Source organism: Tenebrio molitor, chromosome 5 (genome assembly GCF_963966145.1).
Source record: "Tenebrio molitor chromosome 5, icTenMoli1.1, whole genome shotgun sequence".
NCBI classification, from domain to species: domain Eukaryota; kingdom Metazoa; phylum Arthropoda; class Insecta; order Coleoptera; family Tenebrionidae; genus Tenebrio; species Tenebrio molitor.
Window position 1 is genome coordinate 1,672,283 of NC_091050.1, and position 21,751 is coordinate 1,694,033.

Consider the following 21,751-nt stretch of genomic DNA (forward strand, 5'->3'; position numbering starts at 1 on the left):
TTTAAGTTGCCAGTACGGCCGTTTTTGGTAATTTTAGAGTTTTTTGGTTTACATTTCATTTGTCAAAAAAACCTTAAGGTCAAGAACATTTTAACGAACGCTTTATGATTTCCACTTTTTAGACATTCGTTAACTTAATAAATAACGCTTCTAACCCCAAAACATCTGGCAACATCAGAGAATTTAGTGATTATTATAAACAATTCTCATTTCTTCCCATGTCACTCAGATTTTTATTGATATGTTCAGGTTGTTCTCTATGGTTCTGCATCAACCACACTAACGTGTATTCACTTTTATACTTTGCTTGTGATTTCTTGTATATCATAACCTCAAACTGTCAAAATCGATATTCAGTTATTTTTTTGTAACTGAATCTAAAGGCCGGTGAGCATGTTCATGGCCAACTGCGTCGACAACCATTTTGAAATCTAATACATATACAATAGAAAATGTCGCCACGTGATAACTGTCAAAAACTTTCCACTATTTATAATTTCGTCCAAAGTGATTCTGACTTTCGATTTCTAAAAGGAAACTTTACAATACAAAATTTCACACTGATATTTATACCTACCACTTCAAGTCAAATTCTTACAAAACAAGTGTCAAATTTTTGTGTGTTTTTGTTTACAACTATGAAAAATCTTTTGAAATCACTCTATACCACCTAATCTTACCTAGCAATAATGTTCCTTTTTACCTTTATCATAACCTTCATCAAATAAGAAAAAAATCAAAGTAGGCGAAAATGGTGGTTTGAACCAATCAAAGCATCAGAATAGCAAAATCCAGGTAACTCGATTTTTTTTAATTGATCGCACGTTATTACAACATTCATTTTTAGGGACACAAGTGACATTGCTAAAACTGTTGAAATCACTCAAAATCGATTAGAAATTGTTAGATTTGCCAAATAAAGTATGGGCCAAGACGAAAAAATGACCAAGCGTTCTGGTAAATCAGTGCCTCACATCGTTGACAGCATTCAGAGGCACTAACAACTTGTTTACCAAGAATGAACTGTGACGTCACGCAATGACAAACATCCAGATAAGCACCGCCATTGAAGATCCGTTTGGAAACAAGCAACGAAAGTTAAAAAAAGGCAAAATTTCAAAACATTGCGCCACAACAATTTCAAAATAACTTACGGCAAACTTTGTCCTTTTCCGTTGCGGCAAAGATCAACAGATTGCAACAGTTTCAAGCAGCAACCACACCAAAGATTCCCAAAAAGTCACTACGCAGCAACCCAAAACCGCTTCGCCTTCCAGGAAGAGGTTCGCATCCCTTATCCGCACCAAGCCCCACGCGCACAAGTAAAACAAATACCAATTATTTATGGTTGGCCATAAACAAGATAATTATAGCGGATGTGATGAATAATGTGCACGAGATCGATCAGCACCGGACGCGCTGTACGAAATTCTGCCAAAAGCTGTAGCGTTTTTGGCGGATGCAACTTTTTTTCTTTTCGCAAGATACGCAATAAGATAAGATAAGCAGGATGTTGTTGCAACGGATTTAGCACCACTGGTGGTTATGGCCGCTATCTACGCACTTATTTTATGCATTGTGTCTAAATAAATAATTGCTAAACTGCATCGTCTGTTTGCTTTTGCTGTGGATAAATATTTATGCAAGTTACACGTGTAATGCGTCATTTTCGACATGCACTACAACTTCGTGTGCGCTCCATGAAGATTCATTGCGGCGGCGACGGTGGCGCCGTTTGACAGTCACTGCTTTCCAATTGCCATCAAAATGAACGAACAAGAAACGTGTGAAGGAGGGTACAAAAACGGAAAATGAAGAAATTGCAAATTTCAATGGAAGTTGGGTTATTGTAGTTCGCAAAGTGAACACCACGGGGATAAATTGAGTGACAAGTGAGTACAATTGGCGCCAATTTCAAATTTCAAATAATTACTTGCCCAAAAACTTGTAGTTTTTGATTTGCAACTCAACAAAACGTGCGTCACGATCTTCTTGCATCCTTTTGACCGCAACAGGACAGTAGTTTAGAAAAATTGCAAATCTTCGAACGGGCAGTAGCAAGTTTTACATCTCACTGACGTTTAAATGTGTGAGGCGATTTACTAACACCCCCGGTCATTTTGGGGGTAAATCGTGCATAAAAACCGATTAAGGGTAGCGACTGCCTCTCCAATTTACAGAATATTTCTTGGAGCCTGGGGAGCAAAGAGAAAACCCACTGATTCGGAAAAGCCATCGTGGGGAAAATTATTTCGATTTGATTTTTCCGAACCAACGAAACTTGGCTGCGATTAAAGCAGCTAATTAGCCATCATACGTGAATTGGAAGTGGACTGGCGTGAAATTGGGGTAGTCGAGAGAGCAAATTAAAATTCACCAGAACAAACTAGACCAGATGGGAGGGCTTGCAAAAACCGTGCAGATAAGGAACTTCGCGAATAAAAATTTACACGTGCCACTGAAGCTTATCACACTGATAAGATACAGTGATTTTTTCACTCCCATTACAAGTTCAAGTAATTGTTTTTATGAGACTTGGGGTCATCTGGAATTTAGACCATCTGGGCTGGATTTGGCCCAAATGCATTTTGATCCTGATGATAAGATATTGCGTTAGCGGTGTGAGTCATCAGTGCAGCGAAGGTCGCGACTTTCAAATATTTTTATTAACACCGAATGTGTGATAATGAGATGCAGTTCTTGAAGACAGGTTGTGGTCGCTCTGTGTACATAAAAATTCCTCATTTTCTTCAAAAATGTTAACTAATGAAAACAAATGACTAATCGCGCGTTTTCAGGAAGCCAAATGATTGGTTGGAAATTTTCTACGTCTGTTCTGAAGCAATGCGAAAAAATGAAGGTCAGTTTTTGGAAGATATGCATTAATTAGGGATTAACTGTGCAAGGTGTTCCAAGAATTGCGCTGCACTGGTTGGGAATAGAAACTTACCGATCCATCATCTGATTTGCATCCAATCGAACACATCTGGGACACGACTGAGTCACGCTGAATAATCTATGCACTAAGTGTACTACTGCTTGCAGAACTTTTTAGAAAGTTTTGGTGGGAAAAACATTTTTTGGAGGTATTTTGACGAGATATGAACGATCGTTGAATTAAAGAAGAATTCAAGAAAAGTGTTCAAAATTTAAAACAAACAGAACCAAAGATAAATATTAAGTTGTTCAAGAATGAAAATGAATTGTTGTTTTCCAACAAAGCCGTAAAAATTTGACACATGCTAGGCAAGGCAGTAAACTGAATTGATCAAGTTTTGAGATTTTTTTAACTACATATCTAAATTTAAAGAAAAATTGAGCTAATAGTAGTTTATTTGACGAGTTCTTGTGTAAATTGGACTTTTTTGCCCATGAGTGCCAAAAAAGTCCAAATTACACAAGAACGAGTTGAATACAACGTTTTTTTGTTCGACGAACCCCTTAAAGGCTCCAAATCGCTTAAAATCTTTAAAATTATCTTGACGTTACGTTTTGACAACTTGTCATATTTACCAAAATCCGTTCACATAGGAGAAATTTCTCAAATTCTGACAGTGTCGAACAAAAAAAATTTTAAAACTGATTGAAACACAAGTGAACGGTTTTTTTTTTTCGACACTAGATATTTAAATCATTTCAGGAATATTTTCTGCTTACCAGAAGCAAAATAAGCTTATAAATCAATTCAGGTACATAAATATGTCTGTAAAATGTATAAAAATGTCATAAATTCTCAGCAGTCGGTAACCAGAATTTACCACTGATGTAATATTTTGTCAGCGAATAAAAACTTCTCAATACATAAAAAAAAGTTGATCACTTTTAAAAGACATAATTCAAAAAAATGCGTATGCGTAGTAATTATAAGTTTTGATTTAGAAATAATTTATTAGACGTGATCCATAATGATTTCACTTTTTATTTAAATTAACACGACTATTCCATAACTTCCGTTCGTGAACGTTTCAACTTTCAAAAATGTTTGTGGTCAAGTAGTTTGGTGCTTGCTTTTGTTTCCGTTGACGTATGGCGTAGCTTCATCAGCTGTCAAATGAGCAATGTCAAAGTCATTCAACAACAAGTAGAGGTGTGAATTATTTCTTAAAAAAAAAACACCTCGTAGAACTAACCAATGAGAGTTTGTTAGCGCTACATGACGGTTTTCACTTCAAATTATAGATTTAATTGAAACTGAGAAAGTGGGGTTATGTATCTGAAGATAATACCAGAATATACCAGCTAAAAAGACGAGTTGGGTTTGTAAAAAAGAAAAAACCATGGCCTACTTGACCAGAGTTTTTTTAAAGGCTAGTTATGTAAAACATTTGGGAAAGTTTGACCCCACCTTTTTTCTTTCATCTTTTTAAAACAGAAGATCCAGGTAGTAAAATCAGATTTTTAATTCCGTTTAAGATTGTTTCAGATGCTTTTGCAAATTTTTGAAAGTAAATTTGAAAATATCACAAGGTACCAAGTCTGGGCTGTAAGAGGGAAGGTCCAACGATTTTGAATTATTCACCTTTAAATGCTAGATGAAGCACGAACCTCGTTCAAAGAAGTAATGTCTTGGTATTGGACATCTCCAAGCAAAATACATAGTTGCGATGTAACCAGTGGTTAACCTCGATTACGAATTTTCTTTAAAAACAGAAGTCTGATGAAGAAACTTACTCGTATAATGTTTGTCCTTGACTGAACCATCTGTTTCCTTAACGAAATCTTGTACAATAAAACCTTGAAAAGTGGATCACATGGAGGATGGAGTATGCTGGAAGGGTTGGTGAGAATGACTTGAAAACCCCTTTTGGATTGAGCTTTCTCAGTTTTGTGCTACAAGACCCTACAGCTCTTGCTTTGGGTCTTGATGTAAATGGTTCTTCAGAAGAGACGAGTACGGTCTCACTTGACTTGTCCACACCATTGAAAAAAAAGTGTTTGGATATGGTCTTTGAGAAGGGAGAAAGTTTTTGAAATGGGCATGATGGACCAGTAGGTGTATTGGTGACAAATGCCAAATGTCTCAGACCATTAGGTCAACAAGTGACCAAAACAGCTAGAAACGAATCATGGTCTCGAAAAACAAGAGTCCACTTCCAAAAAATGAAAGCACCGTCAACGTAGTGGCGCCATGTTTTGAGTTTCAAATCAGACGATCTTTGGAAGCAAAAAATATCTTTAATTGATTTCAAAAATGTAGCCTTGGGCTACCACATTACTTTCATGACTGCCCAAAATACACTCTAAGGGCCAGTTTACAGAAGCGAAATTAAGTTAATCGTAATCAAATGCAAGATTAACTGAACACGTGATCAGATTGAACCAATCGAAGTTTGGGATTCACAGGTTAATCGCGCATTAAAATTTAATTCGAATTAAATATTTAATTCTCTTTCTATAAACTGGCCCTAAATGTATGCACAGAAACTCCCAACTTTGACACTTTTCCAAGAGCGCTCCTCAACTTCACCCAGCTCGACGTGTCACTTACCCACAAGTGCAATCGCAATGTGTAAACAGGAATTAAGAGTCGAAAGCCTGGATTGTAAATCGTACTTAAATACTTGGATTCGGTCCATTACATAAATTCTACTGTAAACGCTTCAACACATGGTCGTGTGGGCCGAGTCTCGAATGTTACTGTTATCGACTGAGCGTCCCTCGAGTGGAAAATCGACACAGCAAGAGTGGCCTGAATATTCATAACGGACGCGGGATCCGAAGACATAAAAACCAACTGCTCTGGGCGATGGGAGTGCATCTGGGGCTCGAGATGGAAATCGGAATGAACTGGAAGGGTTAGTAGTGGTAACAATTCGGGGAGTCGGTTTCACACAGCGCAACTGGGAGAGCGTCCGGAATAGTGTACGCGCGAGTGTACCGAGTGTGACGTGAGTCGGGCTTCAATTTATATGCGGAGCTAGCGCGATCCTGATAAGGTGATAATTAAGTACTAATCAAGTAATTATTTTGGAAGTGAATGCTTATAAATTAACATAACGTCCACGGTGTGACAGTGTAATTGTTTAAAAGGGAGGTGATTAGTGAAAATATATACTTATTAGCTAAAAAGTAATTAGTTGCACGTGTTATCAACAGCTTAAGAATTGACTGAACGTAATAAAATAAATGGAATAAATTAGTCCTCGATAATATTGTATTTAGTGGTAATTAATTTGCTTGTTATTTGCTGCTAAAATAACAATACTTGAGGTCGGCAGAAGTGTTACAACATTTCTACAGTTTCATCAACTTAACGCTTTTTGTATTTACATTTTACATAAATCAAAACCAAGATTACGAGACAATTTTCAATTTCTTCTGTATCAGGTATCGGTCTAGCTTGAATAAAATGCTACGCAATAGTTGTAATAGAATTCCAGAAAATCTATTTTAAGAAAAATAAAGATCCCATTATAGACCTGTTGATAGTAGATAATGTAAGACGTCATTCGTAACAATAATTATTAATGATAATTATTTGTTGTACTTTGTATCCCAACTTAACGAGAATCTAAATAATTGAAAAATTGTATTTACGATAAATACGCTTCTCGCTGTTCTGACCCATATTCATAAACCTGATCGAACCTGGCACCTTATTTTCTAACCAGTAAATTGTTTATTTGCTCTTTGTATTTATATTTTTACTGTGGATTAAAATGAACCCTGTCTTGGTGTTTGAAACGGTCTTCACTTTATTTAAACAATAAAAATATTTTAATGAACTGTCGGGTTAAATACGAGACACTCCCCCGAATCCTCACCTGTGTCGCGCACGGAGGTGATGTTACTGAGTCTCGGCGACGAATGACAAAAAACAAGTGTGAGAGGACTCTCGAAAGTGTTTAGTGGTGTCCTCTAAATGAAGACAGACTTGTTCTGTTTTTGTTGCAAATGTTATTCTTTATAAAAAACCAAAAAATTGTACATTTCTATCCTGTTTAAATGGTGATAAAGAAAAAAAATGTTTTGTTCATTTTTTTTTATTCTCGCACGGTCGTGTTTGTTGATCGCAATGTTTCAGTTGCTGCACCATCTTGCTCACCATGTTTAGCAAAATTTTTGGTTAATGACACAGACAAAGCGGTTTTAGATTACAAAAATACTGACTGGCCAACGCAGCTGTCCCCATCGAGTGCCATCCAACAAGGTTTCTCCGTTCCAAAATTTTCCCACCACCCAAGCCCCACCAAAACCTCATCTGCCCAACCACTTCGCCGCCGAAAATTCGCCACCTCATTCGTTTGAAACGCGTTCCAAAGCGGGTGGTTCCTGTTTACCTGCAAGTGCAACAATTTATGTCCGCCATGTGGCGTCGAAATGACTTTCGAAAGCAAATAGAAAGTCAAGTGCACTGCTCGGCTAGCACCGAAACAAAGAGTAATCCTAGGCTTGAATTAAAAATAAGTTTCCAGTGAAAAAGAAACACCTATTAATAATCTAATTCGAATTCCCGGTTATTTTCGATGTGACTGTGTGTAAACATAATAATAATAATAGCCCCGTTCCGGGACTAAAATAAGCTCCTGAGGGATCGTCGATGCAGCGCCCGCATCGGTATTTGCGGACGAAGAAGGGAGGAATAGTCGAGAGGGCCGCAACGGTGCGTGGGTTTTTCTGAGGATTAAACTGGGAATTTAGTCGGGGAGTGGGCGGCGGCAGAGTGGTAATTGCGAGTCTGATGTTGTGGCGGTGTTAATAATCCGAAATTAAATAAAAACGGATGATGTTGAGCAAACGGATTATCAAAGGGGAAAAAGTCTTGTTTGAAGGCTCGGGAACAAGAGTCAATTTTCGTTTGAGCCGACGCTAACGAAACTTTGATGAAACGTGATATTAGAGGGCAAAGGAAGCGAAGTTCCTTGCGGGAAGAGATCAGCTGGGGGCTGTGGTGAACATACAAAAGTTGATGGTTAATGTTCCAGTGGTAGAATTTCTATTTACCGTAGATAAGTCAATTACAAAAATTAATTAAAAATATGACGAAGGGCTCAATAAATATGACTTGAGCTTGGGAACTTCCTGTTATAACTTCTATTGTTTTCATTTTGTTTTCCTAGATATTCTATTTTTCTTTTCACCGTTCTCTTCATCCTCTTCCATTTTTTGGATGATCTGTGGACGACGCCATTTTGTCGACTAGAAGTCTAAAACACGAGGCTTCAGCATCAACTTTCAGACCGCATTACTCGGCTATTATTGGTCCTACGATCAACTGTTTTTTTTAATTCATCAGAAGGATGAAACTGAGTTGAACATGTCAAAAATTCAAAAATTTTAAATTATCTCCAGAGTGAATCAGTTCAAACCAAAAGTGGTTCACGTGATGGAACTCAACGAAAGGATTCCAAAAAAGTAAGAACAGAAAAAAATTATGTGCAAAAAGAGCCGTACAGTGAGGTTTTTGGGATTTTCTCAAAAGAACAAAGGGCGACATATTAGTAGATTATTAAGAGTAGAAGTGAGTGTTTTTGTGCTAAGCCCAGAGATTGAAGACCGAGACGAAGTCGAGGTTGACAACTGGGCGAAGCACAAAAAGACCTTCTACTCTGAATGATGAATTTTTCAATCTAATCCACGTCCTTCCTTCTTCTTCGAGATTTAATACAATCAGTTCAAAATATTATTAACAAAATAACCTGTTGGCGGCGTTTGTGAGCGATTGGCTGTTAATGTGGAACTAAATCAAAAGCTGTCTGGAGCCTTACCAGTCGAACCGACAACTCTTAATTAAAATTTTCCTTTGTCGGCGAAATGTCGCCAAGCAACGATAGCAATTTCGATTTGATCTGTCGGTCTTACTCTGGGCTAGCGATTAATTCAGCGTTGGCATTTAAGTAATCATTACGTACCTTTACGTTCAACCACTGTAAACGACATGCAACACAAGATAAACAATTTTTTGTTCCGACAACAGCTACCATTTCCTCCGGCTGGGCTGTAATTGAAGCGTGGGCTAAGCAACCTGATGTAACTCGCGTGTTTTCCAACCGAGAAAAACAAACAATTTTTATTCAAATCGCTCCCAAAATGGAAAAGTTGCAGGTTCGGGGACCTGCGAGTTCGTGAACGATTGATTCTTCCAGCGAGCTATTTCCAGCTCGCAATCTTGTTTTGGTTCTTCGACGCCGTTGTTGTCTTCGTCTTAACTCGACCGAAATAGCCCAACGAAGTTGCTCCATCGACTCTTCTCGATGTGACATGTTTTCTTTCTTTCCTCCTACATTTCTGTTTTTAACATCGCGTTTGTCGACATTCATGAAAATTGTCTTTCCTTCGGTGGCTGCAAAAACGCGTGCACTTCACCGTCGATAAATATGTATTTGGTGCACTTTATAATGAAATCTCCATGGAAATGTCGGAAACAACTGACTGACGCGTTATGCAGCGATCTTGCGTCCCGCTCTTTCTTTCGTTTTCGGTCGCACTCCTTTGCAATCCTATTTAAAAAAACTTAATAGTCTTGTTTATTTGTTTTTTTTTTCTAAGCGAATCAATTGCTACAGACTTTGAGGCATTCAAATTGTCTCGGTTTTGTCCTTGGCTCTTGCCAAGCAATCTCAGACGAGCTCTCAGACGAGGCTATAAACGAATCATAAAATTTTACACCGCAGTTTCTTATAAAATAAACAAACAGTAATCACAATTGATTCAAGAAAGAACGTTTCAATATTTTAATACTGGTGTTGCGCGTTCTCTCTCCAATGGAAATCAAGTGGGTTAAAATCTGGAAATTTTGTGACCACCGTCGACTTCTAGTGCTGCAGCAAGTGAGCGGCTGCTCTGGAATTCTTTTATTTTTACTATCTATGTACATTTTGTTGTAAAATGTGCATTTTAAAGTTGTATTATTAAGCGCAAAACCAAAAAGAATATTTATGAAATTTGATAAGAAAAACAAACGGCGCTGTAACTGCGTTGTGCGCAAAAGTATTGAACATTTTCAAGGTAAACTTCAATAAATCGTGAAGTAAAAAGTTTTCTTGAACAGAAAAGTCTATTTGATTCATTAAGAATCAAAATATTTTCAGAAGAATCTTATTTTGTAAGAAAAAGAGAAAAAAATGAAGAGATGAAAAATACAAATTTGAAGAATGAAGAAGAAAGAAAAAAGTTGTGTAGCCAAAGTGATCGGCTAGCTTTTAGGATTCAACCTTTTCCTTCGAATCTATACTGTGCAAGAGATGGCGTCCCACAAGGGTCATAATTGGGACCACTACTACTTTTTTTTTTATAATGATGCAAAAGATCTGTCAAATTTAAAGATCCCTGAACTCTCACTGTTCTTGCTTACATATTCAATGTAATTTTTCGTTCTTGGTCTTTTATTTTTTCACATTACTCTTGTTAATTTTCACATAAGCTGGTACTGTTCAACAATAACGTCAAAACATGAAAATAATGTCAAATTTTGTTTCCACCATGTACTAGAATGCCAAGTCAGGAATCTTTTTTACATATTTTGTAAATGAAAAATTCTTTTTTTGGGAAAAATATTTTGCGATCTCGTTGCCTAAGTGCGTTACACATAACAGAACCTCACATTAAATCGTCTTATTTATCGTAAAGAATGTGAGAGGTATTTAGTTAAGTAATTTAAATCTTCTAAGAGGTTTTCAATAATGTAAAGAAGGTGCTAACACATTTCAAGAATTCTCTCATTTAGCTCCTTCACGTCAAAAATGCAATATTTTTCCAAAAATGTGAATAAACATTAAATTCTTTACTAATTGATTCGGAAAGTGGAAAATTGTTTTTATCAACTTGCTCCAATCTTTTATTTTAGTGTCTCTTGAGCTAATGTGGATAATTGCAAGAGGTAAGTTAATGGAGCCAAAGTTTCGCAAAGTCAATTATGTAGTCTGATTGGCCAATCAACGTGAAGTGACTTAAGTCGCCAGCTTTCTACAATAAACATTAAGATAATGATAAATTAAGGACATTTTAAAGGAAATGGTTGAAAAAACGCAAGGTACATAAATTAATGGTAAAAAAAATCTGACGAAATAAACACCAAGAGGCGATCACGCACAACCCAAAGAACCCAAATTTGAAATTTAATTATGAAATTATGCAAAGCAGACAGTTTTCACGATGAAATGTCTTCCGCAAACCGTAGGCATAATTCTTCTGTTGCAATCAGAACGACATTCGCACGATTTTAATTGGATAATTAGAATCGACGCTAATAAATGTAACAACACAAGCCAGATTAGCTCGGTTTAAATGAACGGTTTGGCACACGCAAATTGCCAGAATGTCAGACGTCGGTAAAGCAGGAAACGCGGCGACTTGCTACAGTTACATACAACTCCCATCGTCGTTATCTGGTGGAATTAAAATTTTCCCAACCGATCGACAAAACCAGATTCATGAATATTCAAAAATTTCGCAAAACCAACAAACAAGTTCCACCGATGGAATTTCATCCGTATACGAAAAAAAAAACATATTTATGTTGTTGTTTTTGGTACTTACGGTAGACGTATGGTCATCCTTGTCCGGCGCTTCCGGAGCAGCGTATCTGGAACAAAAGGAGTAGTTAGCGTACGTGACGTGCGTGTAAACGCCCCTTAATCGGCGACATCCTCATCACTTCATCAGGACAGCGCGTAAATCACGTTTAAGCAAATTCGCGTCTCAAGGACGCGATGCACGTAAATCTGGACCAGGTGTGGAGGAAATTTCTGCGGCGCAGAAGAAGCGGTCGTTGATCTTGTTTTTCCCCAAAACGGGTTCGAAGACTTGGCATAATTTGGGGGCCGACGTTTCGGATGTGAGGAGAGGTGAACAGTTAGCAAGAGGTGGTGGGGTTCGATATCGTGCTGTGCGCGGGGAATATTGTTTTTTCAAAAATGTGCGAAGGGAGTTTTCGAGGGATGTTTCAAAGGGGGAAATTGGTCCACACGCGTAACTGTTTTGGGGCAATCTGGTTAGAAATCTTCAGGATTTGATAGAAAATAATTTGCTACATAAAAAAAAATTACTGCAACTTCTAAATCACTGTATAATTAATTTAATAGTAAATTTAGAGATATTTACATAATTATGCAATCATGTTTCGAGGAATAGGAAGATACAAACACTCCATATGTCTTTCAACAGTGAGCGACGTGGTGTTTTTCCAACAAACAACATTTTTCCTGGAAAATCTGGATTAGACTAGAAATTTCGCCGTTTCCTTTAAACAGTTTGAACTCTTAAAAGTGACTATAACAAATATGTTTTTCAAAACAGAGCTACTGTTGTTGCTAAGAATTTTTCCGTGATGATCTATATAAAAAAAGAAGCCATCAATTTATTATTTTTCTTAGTACTAAAAAATAATAATTATGTACATATTAAAAATAACAAGTAAGAGAAATATCTGGCTGAATGAAGTACAAAATTTAAGAACTAACATGAATGATGTAACGATGACATTCTACATATTTTAAAATAATCGTAAAAAAAAATTAATTTCAAACCAAAATGATGAAATCTCTTTTCCGCCGAGATTTTTCCAGTGAAATTTAGCATACCGGCGTATTTTGGAGAGAAAATAACCAAAATGAAGTACGAGAAAAAATACATTTTTTTCCGACCCACTTTAGACTTGGCGTCCTTGGTCAGACATCGTCTCCCTTGATCGGTCACCACGGATTGATGAGAATTCGAAAAACTCCCAAAATATTCGTAGTTGTACAGAAAAGAGCTAGAAATCCGCCTGTGCCACTGGTTTCCACCCAACCCTCTTGGTTCGACTGTGACGAAGTCTTAAACTGCTCCAATGGTTTCTGAAAATTCGTGTCACTGTCGATTCCTACTTTACCGACCTGGATATAGAAAAACTGACTGCACTAATTGATTCACAACGCCAACAAAGCCTAGGACCCGACTGGCCACTTCGATTGGAGAACTTTAATTTTGTTATAAAAATTTTCAAAAAAGTCAAAATTGACGAAACCCATTTTCCTGTGAAATTTGGCACACGCACGTACTTCGGTGTGTAAAAGACCAAAATCAACCCGAATTTGAAGTACGGTAACAAATCAATTTTTTGTCAACTGACTTTTGGCTTTTCACCTTTATTCATTGATCGATCACCACGAACTTATAAGGGCTCAAAAAATTCAAAAAAAAAAATCTCACTTATAAATAAAACAACGACGAAACAACCGCTGTGACTAACTTTCACCTAGCCCTTCTAGTTTGGCCGTGACAAAGCCTCAAAATACCCCCGTGGTTCCTAAAAATTCGTGTCACGATCGATTCCTAATTTACCTTCCGGAAAATGGAAAAACCGACTGCACCATTTGACTCAGAATAGCCCCAATACCCAGAATCCGACGGACCACTTCAATTATTTTATTATTTTTTCAAATTTAAATCTTAAACTTTTTTTGCTCCGTTGTCCGCGAAACTTTTTTATGAAATTTGGCACTCGCCAATTTTGTACAATTTTGTCCACTTTTATCTCGATCCGGTCCTGTCCTAAAATATTGTGGCGCTTCGAAAAATGTCGCCATAGTTCCGCTAGTACAGGTCCGGATTTGGGAAAGTTCCAGACTCATAGCGTTCATTCCTCGCCCGTTACAAAACTGATTCCTTAGATATTTTTTATATAACAAAAATTTTATATGTACGGTATTGGTACTTTTTTTTTCTATTTTCAAATTATCTGCTCATTATCCCATTATTTATATTTTTTTTGTGATTTTGAATTTAAAATATTCTACGTCTCTTAAAACAGCGAAAAATTCTCAAATAGGCAAGAGAATGAATATTTAACCATTATTGGTACATACTTCATTATACATATTAGTAATTTATGCAGAAACGCTCAACGATTTATTTTTGAAAACACAAAATTATTAATAATTTCCTGTTTGTCTCTAGAAAAACCAAATCGCTTTATTACTCGTATAAAAGTTCTTTCTAAATATTTGATGTTCTTTCCATTATTCCTGCTTTATTTATTACATATTTATATTTAAGGTTAAAACCTACCGATAAAATATCTACGATGTGTTTGCTTTGCATATCTTTATCAACAAAAAAGTTGTTTATATTGATCTTATGTTTTATGGAAGTCAGATTTTTTGTTTTCCGATTTTATGGTCTTTCTAACAGAACTAAGAGTGGAAAAAAAAACTAAAACTCGTTGGTACTCCTTATTTGCTACTTGCTACATTTTGTTTCTTCTTTTACTAATTTCAGTTTCGTTCAAAATGTGCAAGTGAAAAATTGTAGCTACGTCTGTAGTTCTGACAGTTTACTGTAGTTTCAATTTGGTTGTAGGTCGTAAAATTTTATGGTACTTTAAGTTAAAGATCTTGCGGCGCTTATAAATCCTAGTTTACCACTAGCAGGTAATATTTTAATCAGGCATCGTCTTTTATCCTCGTACAAGTTTTATAAGTTGTGACATTTCCAAATCGGTTGAGCGTACGTCTACAACTTTATTATTCAATTCTGAATCCAACAGAACTGGTTTAGAATTCTCTCAAAACATAAAAAGGAAAATAAAATCAGAATTGATTTTTCTGATTGCCTACCAAAGAACGAACGCAACAACTTACAGCTACTGGAAGTTTGCAGTTGCCAATAAAATAATCACTTAATGAGGTACTCATTTTAAATTCCGAAAACACTATAAACACACCGAGCACGGCATTCTTTGCAGATCTTCGGACCACACTGTTGCAACGCCGCCAATCTTTTAAAGAAATCACACGAATTCATAGATAAATATTTTGTGCAGCTATCACACAAAAATATTTACATCCCGTACACAACGACTCCAGTATAAAATAAAAATGCCACGAGAAAAATATTTATTTTAGAAACTGATAACGGTACGATCGAAACTACTAATAATAATAAATACGCACTCGACACAACATAAATTGGCTAATCATTTTTTGTTTAGAAAAAAACACAAAAACATAAAGGAATAAATCACATCGCGCCGAGTTATGAAAGTGCGGGTCAAAGATCAGATTAAACATTTTTAAAATGTTAGTTCTGGGATGCGATCAATTAGCGTGGCAAAAAATTGTGGAATTTATGACGAAAATCGGACTTCAATTCGAATTCAGCACTATCGGGTGTTCATTTAAATGTATCCTCAAAGTGGGCATTGAAGAGTCGATTGTGAACGCACCACGGATTACAGATCACGGATCAGCTGTTTAAATCTTCACTTTTTTCGCTGTTTGTGTTTTTAGAGTGCTGACTGACGAGTGGTACGTTCACAATCAACTCTTCAACGCCAACGAGAAATTTAAATGAACAGCCGATAGAAATTAATGTGTTATTTTTGGAAACGTTTGGAAGTGAGGTAGTTTCAACCTGTGACATTCGTATAACTAAGTTCAACGACAATTTTTAGTGAAAGCTAAAAATAACAGTCCCATAGGTGTTCATGAAAACTTAATATACAAATAAAAATTAAAAACTGGTGTAATTATTTTTCAAAATTCTAATTTAACCTGTTGGCCCTTGAAGGTTTTTCTTTGCAAAATTAAGAAATAAAAATGAAATGTGTAACTAGCAATTTTCTTGATCGTGTTAAATCTTCTTGGTAGACAGTTAAGCATTCAAGTGAGATCTAATTGGCAGTTTATAAATTAATTCCTGTAAATTTTAATGTAACCGCCAATTAAGCTAAGAATGTCGCACCGTAACCGCAACGCAAAATTTTCCGAGCCCGACTCCGCTGCTTCAATTAACTTAAAAGAATTAAAGGAACTGGTCGGGACAGAAATAAAACTGACAAACACGATCATCATTTTGAATGAAACTAAGCGTTAGCTAGGGCTTAATTTGCCCATAAATCGGTTTCCCTCCCAGATGGAAATTCCACTCGATCAGCCCGATTAACACTTAAGACGCACAATTAACAATAACATGGAGGTAGGTGTCGATGTAGTGGTAATTAATTTACGCTGGCATCAAACTCATAAATCACCTAATAATTCAGGTCCGAGCCAATTATCTCACAACTGGACTGGAATTAATTGCTTGGCATGGCCGTCTTCTAATTGGGACAGAATTAGAAGTAATTAAAAAATCAGCACCGTCCGGAATCCGTCAAGAAGCTCAACACTGAGTCGAATGCGTGGACCAAGTCGTGAATAATTCATCAGTACTAAAATTAACGTGAATTCTTTATCGTCGGGGTGTGTATCGTACTGACCTTGACATTACTTTAATTGACATGAATTAACGCGAGGAGCTGGGAAAAAAAAAACTGCCAATATCAATTTGTTAACCAATCTGTGTATTTTTAGAAGGAAAAAAATGGCGAGGCTTGTACGATTAGGCCGTGATTTATGTATTTGTTTTGGATATTTCATAAATCAGTCGGCAAGAGAAGACGATAATTTCGGCAATTACGTACGGTGTTGTTCACCTTTAAATAAGAGATAAGTCTTGTCGAAATGCGGTGAAAGGGCGATGAGGCGGGGTCCCAGTGAAAGCGACGCACGTTACGCCACTGTCCGTTTCTTGTATCCTTGTTGATTCGCCGGATGTTTACGGTGTGGCTTTACCGAAAATTATCATAATTGGGGCTCCGAAGAGGCTCATTAGTGAACGATTCTTGCATCTCGCCCGACGATTTGGATCGCGTAAGGGCTTGTTCTTGACCTCGGAGTGGTTGGATCAGGGTCGTACTGCACTTTAACACCTGACAGATATTTTTGGAAAGTTTCTTCCGCGAAAGAAAATCCAGTCGGACTTGGCACTTCCGTTAGTTTGTGATTTACCCGTTGGCGCCGCAGTTCCTCACAGGAACGCAGAGTAGCTTGGGACGTCAATTGTTACAAGAGTCTACTACATGTCATCGTTCAAACTGAACGATCAAGATTTTAGGTTGCAACACCTGTGATGTATTTTCTCTCATATCAACAACAATGATTTTTAGGTTGGCAAAGCTGGCTTATTCCCTTTTCTGATAGATAGAAAAATGAATTTTTGTTTCCATACTAGCTATTCGTTTACATAAAGACTCATTAGTCATTAAATTTGGGTCGAATTTCATTTATAAAAACAAATCCGTTCGGAGCCTGTGCTTTTTGAATGTCAGTTTTTTTTTAATGTTCGTAAGTTTAATTTCAAGTGACGAAAAGCTTGTTCCAAATGGACAGCCTACTCCAGACATGCCACTTTTTGAACACGCGTTATGTAACCTTGTACAAAATATTCTCCGAGATATTATTACACCGAGTAATCTTTGGCTTGTACATACTTCATCTATTACAACACAAAACAGAAGTATGTAATTAAGTAAATCATTAAAATATTTTCACATTTACGGCTTTTCCAAAAAAATCATAATTGGGCGTAATTTCCGTATTTTTTGTTATCTGCAAAGTGTTGACATTTTTTATAATCAACTGAATTCTCTTCATAGAACATTCTTTTCCCTGAAAATAGCAATTCCTGATCAACAAGTAAATGGCATTAATAAATAAAAAATTTGTGCAATAATTATTGTTTTTTTTTAGTTGTACTGTGAGATTGAAAAAAAAAATTAGAGTAGGCGCTGACCAAACGTTTCAGTTGGCAATTCGTGAGATTTCAATTAACAGATGTCAGTCAGTCTTAAAAGTTAGGTTAGTGAATTTGAGAATGTTGGAATCTTGATTTTCATAAAGAATTTTGTGTGACCTGTCGATTGTAAAAGAATTTCCTCAGCTAGTGCAATAAAACAATGAGATTTAAAACTCCCGCACATTTATTTAACGTCAACAGTGAGCACGGAGCACGCGCACGCCGCTTGTTTATAAATCCAATTCCAAGATCAAGATCCAACGATCATCGATCAATCAATATTATCCAGAGAGGTTGTTGTGGGGGTTCTTATTGTCAAGGAGTCATTTCATGCACAACAAACACACAATAGAGAAAAGAGTGCAAATCTTTTTTTAGGGATAAGCTGAACTGTACCAAATGATTGATTAGTTTCTTGGGTTAATATCTGCCATAATTCTTTGTTCACCCTCTTCAATATTTTCAGCTGATCTTTTTGTCGGTCGTCTACTGCCTTTTTTGCGCAGAACACTACCTGTTTCCAAAAACATGTTTACGCATTTGTAGACTTTCTGGGCAAGTTGTTGGTCAAGTGCATTGAAAGTCCGGAAACTTTTGTTGAAATTCCTCAAAAACTCGAGGTGTCGAATAGGACCAAGCCTTTCTCTATTGCTGAAGAAACACTGGACAATAAAAATTTGTTGCTCCAAAGTGAACATATTGTAATAGCAAATTTTAATCGAATTATTAATAATTTACCATTGTAATGACATTTGAACTAAATTTTTACGTGCTGCCAACTGAAGTGTATTAATCATGGCAATCTCGATTTTTTTTATTTTCGATCGCACGGTATAATACTTATTCTATTTTACAAATACATGTTTAATTTTTAATACTTGAAATGTTGATGGAAAACCTATGGGGTCAAGAGTACTTGCCTACCTATTCGCAATATTTGAAAAAATCATTGAAAGACCTTGTATTTCAATGGTAATTTGTGATGATACTAGAAGTTGTAAAAGTTGTTCAATGTCGTTGTGTTATGCAAATTTGCATTGAATAACTGCATTTTGGTATTCCCATTACGACAAATAAGAGGTTAAAACAATTTACAGAAAAAGATTTTTTTTCTTATTCAATGCAAGAAGTAGTACAATATACATAACAAGATATATTCTTTGATCCTTTTTTTGAATGACTATAAATACTTTCTCCGTCTGTTCATTTCAAAATTTACCCCAACTTCCGTTTCCTTGAACATTTGCTGTTTCTTTATTTTATTTTTAGAATTTTGACACTTCTGCATCATCATGGACCTGGTTATTGACATTATGTTGGCCAAAATATTCAAGAGTACAGAAGATGGAATCTTTTTCACATTTTCCTCTTATTCTTTTAGCTTTAATAACGTACTGTTTCAGCAAATTTCAGAACAGCCTGTATATCGGAAGCAATTTTCAAACATATTTTAATACATATCTACATTTTTCTGTTCTTTTAATCTTAAATGAAAAAATTATGGTGCATATTTTTTTCTCCGCCTTTTTGACGAACATAATTCAAATCACCTCTAATGAACCATTAAATAAAAATGTTTAAAGCATAATTGACATTTAATTTCTGTAATTTTTTATTACCTGCTACGTTTTATGTGCAAAATATTTCATTTGAATGATAATTTTTAAGGACACTTAAGGTAGTAAAAAACTTAATGTCATTCATTATGTCATGTCAATCTTAACGAGTAGTAAATAGTAAATTATCATTAACAATTGTAATATTTAAAGTTCAATTTTTTAGACTTGGGGGAAAAATAAAAAAATATTGTTAAAGTGAAATGACATTTAGATCATTTTGTCATAATGGAAGGTTTACAAAATAAAAAATTTCGAAATGCCCAATAAATGTATCCTAATGTAGAGTTGCTTGAAAATCATAGTACATAATTATGAGAACTTGCATAAAATGGTGGGCGCTTCTACAGCACTTGCAACTTACAGTTTGTCCGGCCACCCAGTTTGTTTTTTGGAAAAGAGATCCACACGACACTGTTTTTTAGGTAAACATTATTTTGACAGAAATAATCCGCCCGAACGAATTTCTCAACGAGCGTGCCCCAGTTCGGTCCTGTCCCCACCGTGAGAACGAAAAAACAACATTTCAACACAACTGCGACACAAAGAAACAAACCCCACCCCGGGCCCCTTCTCACAGGAAACCTAGATCTTTACCTGCACGCACGAAAAAACGTCTCTTTTCAGAGACCTCCGCACCTTTTGTGTTCCCCCAATTGAAGAAATGACGAAACGCGAGCGCGCCCTTGAACACCCCGCGCGATCGTCCTCCAGGTCCCCGCCACCTGTTGCGCCCTCGATCCGAGGAGTTACAGATTCTTCTTCCAGGCCGGAATGCAAAATGCAACTGGTAAACAGGAAGCGCGAGTCGGAACGTTTTGTGCAGGAAATAAACGCATTAGGCGTAATGAAAATTGAAAATAATGGGCAAGGGTATTGTGAGGATTGAAAGGAGGAAGTTGGCGATCTGACACGTGTCGGAGTGGTTTTTGCGCGGGGCAGGTGGTGCACGTGCAATGAGAAAAGTATTAAAGAATTCGATCATTTTAAAGCGGAAAGTCAAATGTTAGGGGTCATCGTGCTGGTGCGGAAGTGTGAGGTATTGCACCGTCTTGCGTAAATTGGAAATTACTACTAGTTGACGAAGTAAATCAAAATCACGTTCTGTTCGACTCAATAGTCACTTTTTTTAATTGAAAAATCAAACTTTCTCTTTTTACATTTTTTTCATATAAAATAATCAAAAGTGTCCAAAAAGTCTTATTCTATTCATGTACCTATACAAATAAACATTACTTTTCTTTTTCTCTAAAATATTTTTAGTAAATTTACGTCACGGTATGTAATTTTCAAAATTGTAAAAATAGTAGAGTAGAAGTGAGTCTTTTTGTGCTAAGCCCAGAAATTGAACACCGAGACGAAGTCGAGCTCGGCAACTGGGCGTATTGTTCACAATTCTTGTATATGATCTTTTTGAACCCTATATCATTATATTTCTGAAAATTCGCTGATTTATAAAATAGAATTTTGGTAAGTAAAGCGCTGCAAAAAGAAGCTTTTTGTTGTAAATTTCAATGAGATAAAAAAAATAAAGTAATTCTTTCAACTCACCTGGTATATGTATTCGTTTAATTTTTCAAATACATTATAACAATAAAAAATTCACCAAAAAGACTTGTAAATTTAGTTATAAATACAGGGTGTTGGATAAATGTCCTGCCAAACTTTAACCGCGAGCTACTGGCTTCATGTAGAACTCGGAAAAAATATTTAAAAAATTCTGTCAAAAAATAAATTGACATTTAATTTTTGAGGTAAATTTTTTTTTAACTGCTTTTAGTCTTCTACGTTGTCCCACAACCTTGTAGGTAAAATTTCGGCACATTTTTAAAATACACCTTGTATATCTATCATATTTAATAAAACGTACACCAATGCGGTTTTCTTGTTTTAAAGCATATTTCCTAGAGGTTACTTCGCATTGGCTCGCGGTTAAAGTTTGGCAGGACATTTACCTAACACCCTGTATGTACAAAATCTGAGATTGTTACAAGCAAATATTGGCCCTATCCCATTCAACGAAGAATTTTCGGTTTTACTGTTAAATAAAACATCCTTAAGCTTCTCCCACCTTTCTACAACGAAATGCGGTTGCGATTTTACAAAATTATCCTTTCCCTGTTTCCAATTTGCAGTTAGTTGTCCCAGGAGGCCACGCTCCAAAAAAGGAAAAGCGCACAACCAAATTCTTGTTTCTGTCAAGAGACATCACCTAATCTCCCAAATTATGAATTAAAATTTGCAAAATTAAATGTTTTCAAAACTACAACTTCCCCTCGGTTTCATTAATTTGATACTTCCAACTGTCTTTCAGATAATAAATTCCGGCAAACCGAATCCTTATTTGGTCGCTTTACATCATCATTCTCCTTTCGGCCGAATAATTTTTCAATTACTTCGAACGTTGATCCGCTTAAAACCCACTTTACATGTTTTTTACTGTCCCGACAACGTTTTTTTTATTATTTATTGTTCTTCAACTATTGTGCTCTGACATTTCGATTTTCTGATATCGTCCAACACTAATTCCAACAAAATGTATATTTTCAAAAAAAAGTGGGCGTTGTTTACACGATTTTATCTACTCTGTTTAAAAA

At 36.1% G+C, this 21,751-nt stretch overlaps 1 protein-coding gene and 1 long non-coding RNA gene across 7 annotated transcripts in view; one reads left to right on the forward strand and one right to left on the reverse strand.

The window, feature by feature from the left end:
• The window catches only part of LOC138131476 (uncharacterized), a 102,565-nt gene that overhangs the window by 59,118 nt on the left and 21,696 nt on the right, over positions 1-21,751 (reverse strand). For 3 of the 6 annotated variants that reach the window (XM_069048507.1, XM_069048512.1, XM_069048509.1), the window contains exon 2: positions 11,479-11,524. The gene's annotated coding sequence lies outside the window, so the exon portion shown is untranslated. Of the gene's footprint in view, positions 1-1,154; positions 1,315-11,478; positions 11,525-14,561; positions 14,686-21,751 lie in introns of those variants that run through there. The other 3 variants (XM_069048510.1, XM_069048514.1, XM_069048508.1) reach the window with 2 other exon arrangements.
• On the forward strand, positions 1,626-3,273 carry LOC138131480 (uncharacterized). Its single transcript, XR_011159825.1, has 2 exons — positions 1,626-1,892; positions 1,952-3,273. It is a non-coding gene; the product is annotated as an uncharacterized lncRNA (long non-coding RNA).